Raw genomic sequence first — 16671 nt, forward strand, 5'->3', positions numbered from 1 at the left:
AATTGAAAACTAACACTAGACTACTATGAATATAACAAAAACTAAAATATGTATAAAAATGTAAAATGAAACTATTTTTCATGCATTTTCTATTTTTAAATCATTTTAGCACATTTACTCGAAAACTAACATAAATTTGGGTTTTTAAAACATTATTTTATAAAATCACGCATATTTTAATGTTAATAAACCCTGAATTATATGCATGATCAAATACCCCCATGCTTATGTTTTGCTAGTCCTCGAGCAAACTGAGAGACTGGTCAAGAATCGAGAGTCTAGGACCGGCCGAGTACCAATGAATGCAACTTCAGATAAGTGGTGAATATGATCAGGCTTGACTTGATCAAGCACCTTCTGCATCTGTACCTCTTGCTTACTAAAAATTGGTGATCCTAAAGGCTGAGAAAATGGGGCTTTATATGATGAAAATGTATGTTGTAAGTAAGGCCCCTTCTGTTGAGGTATCATGGAGATCGACTCATTAGTAGAAATGATATGAGGTTCATGAGTCGATTCCTGAGTGGGGTGACACGCCTTCCCATACTGAAGGAATGTAACAGATTCGACTTGCTCATGATGTGAATCGGTGGGTTGCAAGTCAAATGACATGGAATCCTCTCCCTTAGATACAACAGACTGACTGTGAAGGTTCCCCTGGCTTTGCCTACTGAAAGTCTCAACCAACTGTCCCATTTGAGTCTCTAGCTTGGCTATTGACTGCGTATGGGAACTCAAAACTTGTAATATCCTATCTTGGAAGGATTGACTAAATGAAGGCTCATGAGGATGGGGTTGAGGATAAGCATGTTGGGCTGGGGGATGAACCTGTGAAAAAATGGGGTGCGAGTAACCTTGTGAAGGATTACTGGGTCTATACTGTGTCTGGGAGGGCTGATGGGATGGAAAAATAGACTGGTTTCGCCAACCTGGGTTATATGAGGATGTAAATGAATCGGGCATGGGTTTAGCGAAACCTTGGGCAGCATTCACCTGCTCCTGAACGAATTCAGGATATAATGACGCTGCCGGACAATCCGCAACACAGTGTGCAGGGCTAGCACATAGCTCACACACTCTTTCTACTTGATTTCTCGAAGAATTGGCTAGGAATTGATCTAACTTCCTAGTCAATTGGTCAACCTTGGTACGCAATTCTAATTCGGACCCAACTTCGGAAATCCCAACCTTCCTAGGGCCACTAGACAGAGATGTAGTCCTATCGAGCCGTGAAGACAAGTTATGATGCATCGTGTTTTCACTCAAGGTCTCGAATAGAGACCACGCCTCGTCCTCACTTTTGAGCATAAAAGTGCCCCCACAAGACGAATCAACCATTTGACGATGCTTTTCAGTAAGCCCGTCATAAAAATACTGCACCAACTGCCAACGAGGCACCTGGTGATGGGGACACTTGCGGAGAAGATCTTTCAATCTCTCCCAAGACTCGTGAAATTGTTCTTCCTCAATTTGAGAAAAACTGGTTATAGTTTTACGAAACTGATTCGTTTTACCAATTGGGAAGTATTTTTTTAAAAATTCTCTTTGCATTCCTTCCCAAGTAGTAATACGAACCGTCTCAAGAGATTTTAACCAGTGCTTGGCTTTATCTTTGAGAGAGAACGGAAACAAGGTTAACTGCATAGCATCTTCTCCAAAATTATTGATTCGCACAGTCGAGCAAATCTCAAGGAATTCGTCGAGATGACGATATGGGTCCTCATTGCTAAGGCCATAAAACGAAGGTAACATTTGAATCACACTGGCCTTAATCTCAAAATGGCTCGCTCCTACATCAGGTCTCGTGATGCAGGAGGTGGGAGTATACGTATTTGGCATGAAGTACTCCCGCAAAGGACGGATCAATTGATGATCGTCAGCCATTGCATACACCTTGGAGTAGACCGGTGTAGCACACGTCCTAACTTTGGGTTTTCTACCTAACTAACGCACTAAGCGGCCAAACCACAAAGCGAGTGAAAAAACAACAAAAACTAAACAAACACCACGCAGTTACACATAACAGAGATTATGCAAAGAAATATGAAATCTATGTGTACGGTACCAATCGTACACAGTCACCTCTAAGGGGGTCCTAGTAGGTGGGCTATGCAGAAAAATAAGCTCTTCTCTAAGATATGCAATTACGTGGTTCTAAACCTAAATGCAACACAAACACTAGGCAATAAAGCGAATACTAATATTACACCGTTCCTCGGCAACGGCGCCAAAAATTTGATGTCTTCTTTTAAATCGTTGTAATTTTTGAAAAGATTTTTAAATGAAAAACATGTGAAAACCAGACATCAAATAATAAAAACCGGTTCTCACTAGTGGATGAGACCGGGTCGAACTCAGGGAACGGGAATATTTCGTATTCAAGTACACAAATCTAAACTATTCTTTATTGCTGAATTATTGAAATGTAAAATGTTCAGAAAAGGTAAAAACAACTAACTATTACAACAAATGAATACCCTTCGCAGAGGGCGTAAAATGCAATATTTACAAACCCAATTAAATTCCTAATTCTAATCTAAAAATAAATAAAAAGACGCTTTATTCTTCGTACTTCGTGTCACGTAATCGCTTCCGCTCCAGTCTTTGCTATCCTGCACAATTCAAATGAACACGAGCAGTACCAGAGATAGACACTAAAACTATACTAAACAACTTATTTAAATTCTAAAAATACTATGGCTAAGTAATTCACTAAGCAATTTTAAGAACTAAAAATCAAAACTAACTGACAAAATTCTCTTAACTAAATAAAACTATTTAACTAAATGACTAACAATTACTTCTTAACTAATAGCTAATTAGTCATTTAACTAACTATTAACTAATACTCAATTAACTAATGTCTAACAGGAACGTAAACTAATTACAAAAACAAAACAAGGAATGCAATCAATTAAAAACAAGAAATATCATGAATTAAAAACTTTGAATCACTAACTATGACAAACTGAAAAACTAGAATGAAACACAGAAGATCGGAAAGAAAACAATCACAACAAGAGATTTCTACTACAACCGAATAGAAACAGAAAACAACTATGAAGAAATGGTAATAATAACTATGCTATATCAAAATACATCATTTAACTACTGAATCAATTAACAACTACTAAATCAATTAACAAAATCTACTGAAAACAACTACTGAATCAATTAACAAACAGAAATCACTACTGAATCAAAACAAAAAGAAATTACTACTGAATGAATTAACAAAAAGAAATTACTACTGAATCAATTAACAAAAAGAAATTACTACTGAATCAAAACAAAAAGAAATTACTACTGAATAAAAACAACTACTGAAGCAATTAACAAAATCTAAAAAAAAACTGTAAACTAAAAATGATCGGCCGATGAACAAAAGAACATAATCGTAAATGTATTTTTTTCATTTTTGTTTTTTTTTCTTTTTCAGTTTTTCAGTTTTTTTTCTTTTTATTTCTGTTTTACAGATATAGCAATAACCAGAAGAAGATTTGAAGAATAAGAAAGGAGAAGAAAAATAGGATTTATTGAAGAAGAAGAAGAAGTAAAAAAAAAAACAAAAACAGATCGGAAGAAGAAATCGGATTAAGAACAAGAAGATCTGAAGGAGAAGAAGAAGAAGAAGAAATTGAAAGAAGAAGAGGAAGAAGAAGAAGATCTGAAGGAGAAGAGTCAGAACTTACCGTGATGAAGAAGAAGCTGAAGAAGAGGTGGCGGCCTCCACCACCTGTCGCCGGAATAAGGATCTTCCGCCAATGCCGCCGGCTGGAGTGTAGATAGAGAAAGAGGAAGAAATAGAAGTTAGGGAAAAGGATAGCCACTGGCAATGGTGGAGGGAGGAGAGAAGAGAGGGATTAGAGGGAAAGAGGGGAAAGAAGGCTTCAGGCGTGAATGGGAGGAGGCGCCCTTTCTTTCCCTGTTTTTGGGGTTTTTAAAAACAACAAACCGGCTGGAACCGGTTTGAAACAAATGCAAACCGGTTCAAGCCGGTTTGGTTATTTTTTTTTTAAATTCAAAACGGTTCAGCCGGTTTGTTTATGATTTTCTCAATTTTTTCCAAGAAACCCAAACCGTGTAAACCGGTTGGTTATTTTATATTTTTTTTCAATTTTTAAAAAAAACAAAAACAAAAACTATGTAAACTAGTTTATTATAAAGTTTTCAAAAATTAAAATCAAAACTTATTTATAAAGAAACTAAAAAAAAAACTATTCTAACTATTTATATTTATATTTAATTTTTTTTCTTTTCTAAAAAAAAACAAACATTTAAAATGATTTTAAAAACTATTTTCTCTATTTTTTTATTTTATTTTTAATTGAAAACTAACACTAGACTACTATGAATATAACAAAAACTAAAATATGTATAAAAATATAAAATAAAACTATTTTTCATGCATTTTCTATTTTTAAATCATTTTAGCACATTTACTCGAAAACTAACATAAAATTGGGTTTTTAAAACATTATTTTATAAAATCATGCATATTTTAATGTTAATAAACCCTGAATTATATGCATGATCAAGCGGCCGAAAAACAAAGTTGAGAAAGTATCACAGAGGAGCGAGTCCATCACACTCTCCCTAAAAGAGGGTCCTCTGTGAAAGGATTTGGCCAAGGATGAGAAAAAACAAAGGGCAACAAAAGAAACGAGCTTCCGTCGAAGCTCTCCCTAACCAAAAGGGCTCTTTTGTGTAAAGTTGGTTGTTGTTTTGCAAACTGTTCGCGAAGAAAATGAGTCTCTTCAAACTCTCCTTGGCAGAGGGTTCTTGCGAACTGAAGATGGTTGCATGCGAAAGGAATGAGCTCCCTCGAACTCTCTCTGAAGAGGGTCCTTCGCAAGAAAAGATTGATTTTTGATAAAATGATGACCTGAAGGTCGAAATTGAGAATTTAGAGCTTGAATAATGAGGATTTGTTAGTGCAAAGACTGAACCGGGAAGGCTAACTGATTAGTCAGCCCAACACTAGCACGAGCGCTAGATGTACCAGCACGAGCACTGGATTTTGAAAAATGCCTCAGTACGAGCGCTGGGTTTTCAAAAATGCACACCAGCACGAGCACTGGGTTTTCGAAAAATGTGCCCCAGAACGAGCACTGGGTTTTCGAGAGTGCAAACCAGCATGAGCGTTGGATTTTCGAAAAGCACATCAGTACGAGCACTGGGTTTCGAAAATGTACACCAGTACGAGCACTAGATTTTTCAACGGAGATTCTGCACGGGAGACCGACATTCTAAGATACTTGAGAATTGAATAAGAATGATTGTCGGTGTTTTCAGGATTATCCCTTATCCTGAAGGCGAAGAAATGAGTGAGTGTGAAAACTCGAATTCACAATAATTTGTCCAATACGAGCATTGGAAAAGGGAAGTTCAAGTCGGGACTTGAGACTTCAAAAATAAGAATATACAAAAAGGAAAATCCGAGTCGGAACCCGATTTTTAAATACAAGAAAGAAAGTGAGAATCGGGTTTGAAAACTCGAATTCTCAAAACAATGAATTGTCCAACACGAGCGTTGGATTCAAAAGGAAGTTCAAGTCGGAACTTGAGACTTCAAAAAATAAGAACATTCAAAAAGGAAAATCTGAGTCGGAACCCGATTTTTAAATACAAGAAAGAAAGTGAGAATCGGGTTTGAAAACTCGAATTCTCAAAACAATTAATTGTCCAACACGAGCATTGGATTCAAAAGAAAGTTCAAGTCGGAACTTGAGACTTCAAAAATAAGAATATACAAAAAGGAAAATCCGAGTCGGAACCCGGTTTTTAAATACAAGAAAATGAGTGAGAATCGGGTTTGAAAACTCGAATTCTCAAAAAAAATGAATTGTCCAACACGAGCATTGGATTCAAAAGGAAGTTCAAGTCGGAACTTGAGACTTCAAAAATAAGAATATACAAAAAGGAAAATCTGAGTCGGAACCTGGTTTTTTTAAATACAAGAAAGAAAGTGAGAATCGGGTTTGAAAACTCGAATTCTCAAAACAATGAATTGTCCAACACGAGCATTGGATTCAAAAGGAAGTTCAAGTCGGAACTTGAGACTTCAAAAATAAGAATATACAAAAACGAAAATCCGAGTCGGAACCCGGTTTTTTTAAATACAAGAAAGAAAGTGAGAATCGGGTTTGAAAACTCGAATTCTCAAAACAATGAATTGTCCAACACGAGCATTGGATTCAAAAGGAAGTTCAAGTCGGAACTTGAGACTTCAAAAATAAGAATATACAAAAGGAAAATCCGAGTCGAAACCCGGTTTTAAATACAAGAAAGAAAGTGAGAATCGGGTTTGAAAACTCGAATTCTCGAAAAAATGAATTGTCCAACACGAGCATTGGATTCAAAAGGAAGTTCAAGTCGGAACTTGAGACTTCAAAAATAAGAATATACAAAAAGGAAAATCCGAGTCGGAACCCGGTTTTTAAATACAAGAAAATGAGTGAGAATCGGGTTTGAAAACTCGAACTCTCAAAAAAAAATGAATTGTCCAACACGAGCATTGGATTTAAAAGGAAGTTCAAGTCGGAACTTGAGACTTCAAAAATAAGAATATACAAAAAGGAAAATCCGAGTCGGAACCCGGTTTTTAAATACAAGAAAATGAGTGAGAATCGGGTTTGAAAACTCGAATTCTAAAAAAAAATGAATTGTCCAACACGAGCATTGGATTCAAAAGGAAGTTCAAGTCGGAACTTCAGACTTCAAAAATAAGAATATACAAAGGAAAATCTGAGTCGAAACTCAAATGGGAAGAAAATAATTCTAATCTGGAAGTCAAAACTCAAAGGATTGACAAAAGCATGAATAGATTTTGACGATGAAGATGAGAGATTCATTCGAGATCCTTGACCCAAGGTGGCCAAAGATCCGAATTTATTTATGATGGCCTCAGAGTTTTCCCCTATCCTAAGGGAGCATAGAACAAAATTGGAGGTGAATTGAAGAATTTATGGGAAATAATTCAGGTTTATCTCTTAACCTGAAAAAGAATAAAATTTATAAAATGGAGAAGAATTTAAAGAGATTTATTGAAAATTTATTTTGAAAAAGAATTCTCACGGGTAGTAGCGATGCTCCTATGAGGGGTATCAGGATTATCCCTTATCCTGAATGGGAATACCTTGGACAACGAGGGTCAGGTTTTTCCCTTAACCTGAGGGGGAAATAAAAAGAATACCTCATTGAAAAGAGGCATCAGGTTTATCCCTTAACCTGAAGGGATTTAAAAAATAAGGGAATAAAATTTAGTAAAATTGATAAAACTTAATGAAACTAAACCAATTGATAAAATTGACAATAAATTGATAAAATTTGATTAGATAAAATGAAACGAATGCAACCAAGTTATCAAAGAGTTGGTAAAATTTTTAGAAAAGGATTTGTCTGATCCTGTCTGTCTTTATGATGAAGGAAAATAAGTATAGATCAAAATAAAATGCCCCAGTATCAGGGGGAAGAAGGTGAGAAGAATATTGCTTTATTTGAAAAGACTTTTGAGGAATACAAAAGGCTATGATGAACAATTTAAGTGTAAAATTTCTTCAGGTGTAAAGCATTAATGGGATCTGGCAGTTCAACCCCATCCGCGTTGATCAGACGATAGGAATTGCGGGGCAGCGCCTCTTTAACCACATAAGGGCCTTCCCAATTGGGTGACCACTTGCCCTTTGGCCGATGTTTGATATGAGCTGTTGATCTGAGCACAAGGTCATTGACTCAGAATCTTCTCTCAATAACTGATTTGGCGTAGTGCCGAGCTATCCTCTGACGATAGGCCTGAGCGTGCTCTATTGCCTTGAGTCTTTTCTCATCTAATAGATCAAGCTGTACCAATCTCTGCTGCTGATACTGATCAAGTGGAAGTTTAATGAGTGACGCAAACTTGAGTGCGGGCTTCTGAACATGTAGAGGTAACACCACCTCCGTCCCATAAACAAGCTCTGAAGGCATAGCATTGGTTGGGGTTCGAATGGTGGTTCGGTACGCCCAAAGTGCGTCGTACATCTTCTCGTGCCAATCACGGCCCGTCTCCACAGTTCTTTCCAGAATGCGGATCAAAATCTTGTTGGTGGCCTCTACTTGGCCGTTCCCTTGGGGATAGTAAGGAGCTGAGAAATGGTGATGAATCCCGAACTTCGAGCAGAAGGTCTTCATCTTTTCATTCTTGAAATGACTGCCATTGTCTGACACAATATCGTGTGGGACGCCGAAACGGCAAAGAAGATTCTTATGGATAAACGAGACACCATGTCGGCCTTCTATCGTTCGCAGAGTGATAACTTCGACCCATTTGGTGAAGTGTTTTGTAGCTGCGAGGAAATATCGATGGCCATTAGAAGCCGAAGGAGTGATCGGGCCCGACTACATCAAAGGCCCACATCGAAAAGGGCCAAGGAGAGACCACGGATTGTAAGTATGCGGCTGGCGCATGAATGAAAGGTGTGTGCATTTGACATTTGACGCACTTCCTTACAAATTGATGGCAATCCTGCTGCATGGTTTTCCAGTAGTATCCTGCCCGAATAATCTGCTTGACGAGTGCTTGGTAGCCGACGTGACCACCACAAATTCCTTCGTGTGCCTCTCGGACAACTTCCATGGCTTCATCTTTATCTAAGCATCTGGCATACTCAGAACTGAAACTACGACGGTAGAGAATAATGGCAAGGATGAAATAGCGGACTGACATGCGTTGAATTGCACGCTGCTCCCTTCTCGGCATGCCTGGTGGGAATTCACCAGTTTCGATAAAGCTTTTGATATCTTGGTACAAAGGCTTTTCTTTCTGGGCGGCCTGGTTTACTCGCTCAACTGGAATGTAGGCAGGTTGATCAAGTCTGCCGATCTCGAAGGAACGACAGGATTCACTGTCTTTAAAAGACAAAATAGAACCTAAGCAGGCTAAGCCATCAGCTATGTGATTGTATTCCCTCTTGACATGATTGAGCTGAAATTCTTCAAGGTTTCCTATGAGAGCTAAGGCAATCTTCTGATAAGGGATTAACTTTGAATCCTTGACTTGCCATTCAGCATTAACTTGACTGACAACAAGTAATGAGTCGCCGAAGGCGTGTACTCTCTTGACATCAAAGCTCTGCAAAATTTTAAGGCCTTGTATTAGAGCTTCATACTCGGCCATGTTATGAGTACATTGGAAATTGAGCTTGAGGGAATAAGGGAGCATCTCCTTTTCAGGAGTGATCAACAAGATCCCAATCCCTATACCCGACATATTTCTAGCTCCGTCAAAGAATAGAGTCCAGACTGGAGATTCCTGAATACTGCAGATGCGGTCATCAGGAAAATCATCTTACGCTTTGATCTCTTCTGTTAACGAGAAATCTGCCAACTGATCTGCGATGAACTGACCCTTGACTGACTTCTAAGAAACATATTCCAGGTCATACTGCATTAGGAGGACTTGCCATTTCGCAATTCGTCCAGTAAGGAAAGGCTGCTCAAGGATGTATTTGAGAGGGTTGAGCCTTGACAGAATTTTGATTTCCGATGCCAGGAGATAATGTCTCAGCTTCTGACACATCTATACCAAGGCTAAACATGTCTTTTCCATCTGAGAGTATCTCTTCTCATAATCGATGAAGGTCTTGCTGATGTAGTAGATGGCATGTTCTATCAGGCTGCCTTCCTCATATTGTGCAAGAAATCTGCCACACGCATTCTGATTGACAGAAATATACAGAAGAAGCGGTTTTCCAAGTTCTGGTGGCTTCAGAACAGGTGGATTGAGAAGATACTGCTTGATGCGCTCAAATGAGAGCTGGCATTTGTTCTCGTCGCGAAATTTTTCCCCCGTCTTCCCTTCCTTGCGGAAGAGAAAAAGAGAGAAACGCTTTCGCGCTTCAAACTTTGACCGGATTTTGGAAATTGTTTTGAAATACTCGCCTCCGTTTTTGAAAATTGCGGGAAAATCCATGGGATGGGGCTCGACCTGTCGGTACGAGGTTCGACCGTTTCTGCCGCCTTTAACAGGGGTAATCGAACCAAGGACCAAAACTATGCTTGACTTAGCGAAATTATCAAAGTTATGTTCTATCCTAAATGCATAGAGAATTCAGGCATGTGCTATGAGATTTTGGAAAATGCCAGTTGGAAAACATGATGTATGCTTAGAAAAACATTTGGAGTTGGGAAGAATCTCTCAGGAAAAAGGTCAATTTCTCAGAAAACTCAGATAAAAAAGGGGTTTTTGAAAACATGAGAAAGCTTATAAAGATGTGGAAAATTCAGAAATAGTTGAAAATCTTGGGAAAATGGAAGTGATTCTTGAGAGAAGATGAACCTTTTGAAAAGGGAAACACTTCTTAGGAAAAACTTGGACTTTGAGAGTTTTCTTAGGAAAATGATGGAAAATTTATAGGAAAATTCATTGGAGAAGGAAATTCAAAACTTGGGGAATCAAAATCCTGGGAATTTTACCTTTTGAAATATTTGGAAATCGATTTTGGATCTTGAAGAAAGATTGGAAAACTCTTTTGAATATCTTAAGAAAATATCATTTTCCCTGGAAAACTGTGAAAAAAACTTGTCTTTGGAAAACCGATTTTTGAAAAATCCTTAGAATTTCTTGAGAAATCAATTTCTTGAGAATGAAGTTTTCTTGAGAAAATCTTGAGAAAATCAATGATTTTATGATGCAAATGACATAAGTGAATGAATGCACTTTGAAAAGATTTTCTAAGAGATTTGTTGGAAAAATATGCATTAAGTCAAGATAAATCCTTCACATATCCTGACTGTGGCCATGAATATGTTCAGAATTTAGTTGATTTGATGCACATGATTTTGAAAACTTTGGAAATATGATGTGCATTTTAAGATAGCCTAAGAGTGTAGGCTCAATGTGACTAGTAGAAAGATGATGGATCTGGGTCTCGTCCATATTCCGACTAGGGCCGTAAATATGGATCCCACCGAGTCCGTCAACTCCCTAAGAGTTGGTGCACGTGCCATTCGTGAACATCCATAGTGCTTTTGAAATAAGATATATGCATCACATAAGCAGGATATTTGCATAAATTCAAACTATATGATATGCATCCTAGTCTAAGCAGGAAATTAAATCTCTTATTCCAAAATTTACATTATTACATCACTAAATAAAGGAAATAAAAGAAATTTGCAGACTTCAGCTCCTTCTTTGGAATGTCCCTGCCAAGCTTGAAATAAAGTTAGCTCAAATATGTGGGTTTTTCCAAGATTTTCCAATAATATTATGAAATTATTGGACTTAATTGGATATAAACCCTATTCTCATGCTTCCTTGATGTTTTGAAATGATGTAAATGCAGGGAATTCAGTGGAAAACAGTTTGAAATTCGGAATTGGGGTCAAAATGACCAAAATACCCCTAATTATAAAGTTATACCTTTAAAATCAGGGTTTTTTGAAGGAAAACTTGGTAAAATTGAGATTTTGAAGTTCAAATTGAATCAAATGAGGATGAAATGCAGTAAGAGATATGATGACATGCTGCTAGACATATTATGACTGTAAAATCAGAATTTGACATTTTGAAATTTAGCCAAAATAGCGAATTTCGCTTGTTTTTCACTTGGATCCGGGTCCTGCGGGACCCTGTTTTGGTATTATGGATGATCCGAACCTCAAATGGATTCCAAATTGCACCAAATTCGGTATGAAGCATCTAAACACTCTGATAAACAACCTAGAATGCTAAAAATCATGAAATGATATGATTTAAATGTCAAAATTCAAGGAAAGTCCTAAAATGATGGATTTTGCCTATGGATCCGAACCAAATGCAATGCCTAATATGATAATGCAAGATTTACACCATGGAAACTTCTGATATTTTGCAGACTGCTAAAAGACCCGAAATGGAACATTTTTGGTTTTTACAGCCTCGGGATTTGAGCCATGGTGAGTTCAATAACAGGGATTTAGTTCTGACAGAGGTAAAAATCACACTAATCTGATGTAAAATGCTAAACAAATACAAAACGGCCATGAAAATTTATGAAATTAATCAGAGTTATGCACGACACCTACATGAACAACTTTCATGTTTATGACTTTGGCATTTGATCAACGTAAACACAAATAAAAATATAACTATTTCTGCCTAAACTAACAGAACAGACAAATGTAGCAAAATAGGGGGCTGACAAGAAAAATCAGAAGCAGGAGTCAACACTGTTCTAAAATTTACAGGCTTTCAGATTCAAACAGAGGACATCTCGGACACCACTTTCACTTTTTACAGTTTCGGATTTGGAGCAACACACAAAGAGAAACCATAGCCCTAAGTCGATCCAAGATCTCAGAGGCCCAAATTAGGCTCTGACACGTGTACCGACATCTCGGATTTTTGTTAGACATTTAAAAAAATCAGAAAAGTCTGATAAAATCATATTAAAAACTAGACATTTTCCCAAGTTCAGGGCATTTTTCGGATCGAAAATCGGATCTCCCATGAGGGATATCTTGATTTTACAAGTCGGAAAATGATTTTCAAAACGTATCCCGGGTAAAAAAACCCGACTTGCCATTTTGAATGTTTACCGCAGTAAACAAATTCAAATGCCTCCGAATTTTTGGCAAAATTTCAGGGACACCTAAGGGCGCATTCCGTAATTTTTTTGGGATTTTTAATAAAAAACAAATGCATGAAATGACGTGTGGACTGACTGACAAAAACAGAGACCTACTGAAAATAAGCAGAATTGAAATAAATGCTAAATTAATCCTAATTAATTCATGAAATATGCTAAATGAATGAAATAAAATGCAAATTAAACCTAGCTAACTATATGAATGTTAAAATCATCAAGGAAGCATAATGAAACATTTTTATATACGTCGTTTTACGAGAATAGCTCAATCCATCCCTCGGATGAGCTTTTTCTTCAAACGACTCCCGATTCGGATTATAGAATCACATCAAGGGGAAAAGAAGTGCACCTTGTTTCGTTACGCAGCGTAGGAGCTCTTGAAATGGGCAGCTATCACGAGCTTCCTTCGTCCTTCGCTCCAAGCTTCGGATGGTTCACAAAAATCGACCTCTATTGGAATCGAATTCGCCACAGCACGAGCTCTACTCCACCTTTCTTCAATGAGCCAAAGGGGGCACGATTTCCAAAGTTCAAAATCGGATTTTAGGAAGGCTAGGTCGGATTTTGCAGATTCACAAGAGCTAAAAAAAATCCTCTCCTAGGCTGGGCGTGAACCCTTGTTTTTATAATTTTTCTGAAAATTTTTGAAATTCAAACAGGTTCAATCTGAGCCCTCCATGTGGCGCCATCTCAGGGGGTGTCATCTGAGGGGTTTGAATTTCGAATTTGTCTTCTGCAGGGAGCCCTCAGGTGGCGCCACCTCAAAAGGCTATTTTGATTTTTTTGAGAAAAATAAAAAATGAAAATTTTGTGGGTGAGACACCTCAGCAGGGGGAATTTGGAATTTTTCAAAAGTTAGCTTGATTCTCTCTGCAGGGAGCTCCCAGAAGGCGCCACCTCAGAGGGTGCTCTCTTGGAATTTGAAATTCAAACTCACCTTTTGTAGGAAGTCTTCAGGTGGCGCCACCTCATGGTGGGCTACCTTTATTAAAAATAAAATAAAAATAAAAAATGGAGCCAAGTGGAGTCCTGGAATGGTGCCACCTCAAAAGGTGTTTGACACATGTCAGAAAGACAGAACAGTGGGCTCAGAAGGCGCCACCTCAGAGGAATTTGAATTTTGCTTTTTCTGGTGAAAGGAGATCTGGACATGTGGCAGTCTAGGATGGTTCCAAGTGTCAGCCTGCTGGAGGAGGTTCTTCAGATGGCGCCACCTCAGAGGAAAATTCGAATTTCAAATGGAGGTTGGCCCTGGAGGAATGGAGGATGGACATGTGGCGCCACCTCAGGGTGGCTCCTACAATGCCATGTGGCAAGAGGGAGGAAAAAGAGGGAAGGGACATGTGGCGCTCTCATAGGTCATCTGGGAAATCAGAGCTCTGGATTTTCGCCACCTAGTGCCCTGTTTGAATTTTAAATGGTTTGCTTTTTCTGAAGAAGGCCAGGAGTGACATGTGTCTCCTACTTTTCTGAAAGAGGTAGGGAGAAGACATGTGTCCTCTACTTTTTCTAAAAGAAGCAGAGAATGACACGTGGCAGAGGGGAGAGAAGGTGGGCCAAGCCATGTGGCGCCATCTCAGACAGGATGAAAAAGGTAGGAGTTCTTGATTTTCGCCACCTATGGGGATTTTTGAATATTTGAATTCTAGTTTTTCTGAGGAAAGCAGGAAATGACACATGGCACTTGCTTTTTCTGAGGAAATGGGAGCTTGCCATGTGTCCTCTGCAGGAGACACTCCAGATGGCGCCACCTCAGAGGAGACAAGCCTACCTTTTCTGTAGGAATTTAGGAGTGACACATGTTTCCTACTTTTCTGAAAAAAATAAGGAGAGGACATGTGTCAGGCTACTTTTCTAGAAGGAAGGAGGGGTTGACACGTGTCCTCTGCAGGAGACACACTTCAAGTGGCGCCACCTCAGAGGAGACAAACTCCACTTTTTCTAGACAGGACAACCTATGACACTTGGCATCTTCTGGTAGTCTTTGAAATGACACATGGCGCAGGATGGATAGGGTGACACATGGCAGATAGATGACATGTGGCGGCTTCTGAAGGTAGCCCCACACTGACACTTGGCATGTAGATGAGAGGAGAGAGAAATGACAAGTGGCACCAATCCAGGGGACAAGGCTCCTATATTTTTGGGTTTTTTTTCGAAATTCAAATTTTCAAAAGGAAAGCTTGTGTGACACCACCTCAGTGTGGGTCCCACATTGCCTCTTTATTGAAATAAGGATAAAACCACAACTTCTTTTTGGAATTTTCATAAAATCTGGACTAATGGGCAAAACAGGAATTTCGGAAAGAGTTGGCCCTTGTAGGGCGATTTTGTAAAAGAAAGATATTTGAAATTGTCAAAAAGGGCAAAATCTGAGGTGAAGTGACTGAAATCCATATTGAAAACTATCCAGATGGTTTTCCTGAGGAAATATTTTGAAATTCAGAGTCCTGGGGGTAAAATGGGAAAAATTGATAATTTTGAAGACCCAGGGTTTTGAAATCAATTTTGAAAAGAGTTAAAATTCTAATCTGGATTGAAGATTTTGAAATCGAGAGTTCTGGACCTCGAAATGACATGCTGTGCAGTGCAGTGATTTGAAATGCTCATGCAATGATATGCAATGACATGTCTTATGCAATATAATCTTGAACCAAGACTTGGAGATGTCTGTCTCCTGTCAGGAGTAAAATTTTGAACATCTGAGTTAAAATTAGAGAAATTTTGAGAGTTGCAGATGAAATTTAGACTTTTGCAAGGTCCGAGCTCAGAAAATGACCATTTTACCCTCCAGCGATTTCAGAGGCTGGATGATGATGTTTGGTGGAAATGTTGGGGAGGTGAGTGAAAATTTGGGGTGTTTACAGATGCCCCTCTTTGCTACTAAGCCGGCTCATGGCCGAGCTTAGTGGCAAAGAAAACACACCAAATTTGGGCTATACGAAAAAAATGCCCCAGTTAGAAGGATCTGACTGGGTGTGAAGAAATTAGCCCGAGGAAGATGGTAGATATGAAGCGAAGAATGGAGAGAAAAGATTCACTCTATGAGAGTGAAGTTCAGGTTTATGCCCTTAACCTGGATGGGACAGAAATACCTCGCATGGAACGAAGCTCAGGTTTGACCCTTAACCTGATGGGATAGAAATACCTCGCATGGAACGAAGCTCAGGTTTTGACCCTTGACCTGATTGGGGAATGGAATATCTCATCGAAATGAGACTCAGGTTTGTACCCTTAACCTGATCGGGCGGAATGGAATATCTCATCGAAATGAGACTCAGGTTTGTACCCTTAACCTGATCGGGCGGAAAATGAAATACCTCTTTGATCGAGGCTCAGGTTTATACCCTTATCCTGATCGGGCGGAAGATGAAATACCTCTTTGGATGAGGCTCAGGTTTGTACCCTTATCCTGATCGGGCGGAAGATGAAATACCTCTTTGATTGAGGCTCAGGTTTGTACCCTTATCCTGATCGGGTGGAAAAATGGAATACCTCTTTGATCGAGGCTCAGGTTTGTACCCTTATCCTGATCGGGCGGAAAATGGAATACCTCTTTGATCGAGGCTCAGGTTTGTACCCTTATCCTGATCGGGCGGAAAATGAAATACCTCTTTGATTGAGGCTTAGGTTTGTACCCTTATCCTGATCGGGTGGAAAAATGGAATACCTCTTTGATCGAGGCTCAGGTTTATACCCTTATCCTGATCGGGCGGAAAATGAAATACCTCTTTGATTGAGGCTCAGGTTTGTACCCTTATCCTGATCGGGCGGAAAATGAAATACCTCTTTGAGTGAGGCTCAGGTTTGTACCCTTATCCTGATCGGGCGGAAAATGGAATACCTCTTTGATTGAGGCTCAGGTTTGTACCCTTATCCTGATCGGGCGGAAAATAAAATACCTCTTTGAGTGAGGCTCAGGTTTGTACCCTTATCCTGATCGGGTGGAAAATGAAATACCTCTTTGATTAAGGCTCAGGTTTGTACCCTTATCCTGATCGGGCGGAAGATGAAATACCTCTTTGATTGAGGCTCAGGTTTGTACCCTTATCCTGATCGG

The sequence above is a fragment of the Nuphar pumila genome, chromosome 16 (assembly GCF_984573655.1).
Source record: "Nuphar pumila chromosome 16, dmNupPumi1.hap1.1, whole genome shotgun sequence".
In the NCBI taxonomy this organism is placed as follows: Eukaryota; Viridiplantae; Streptophyta; class Magnoliopsida; order Nymphaeales; family Nymphaeaceae; genus Nuphar; species Nuphar pumila.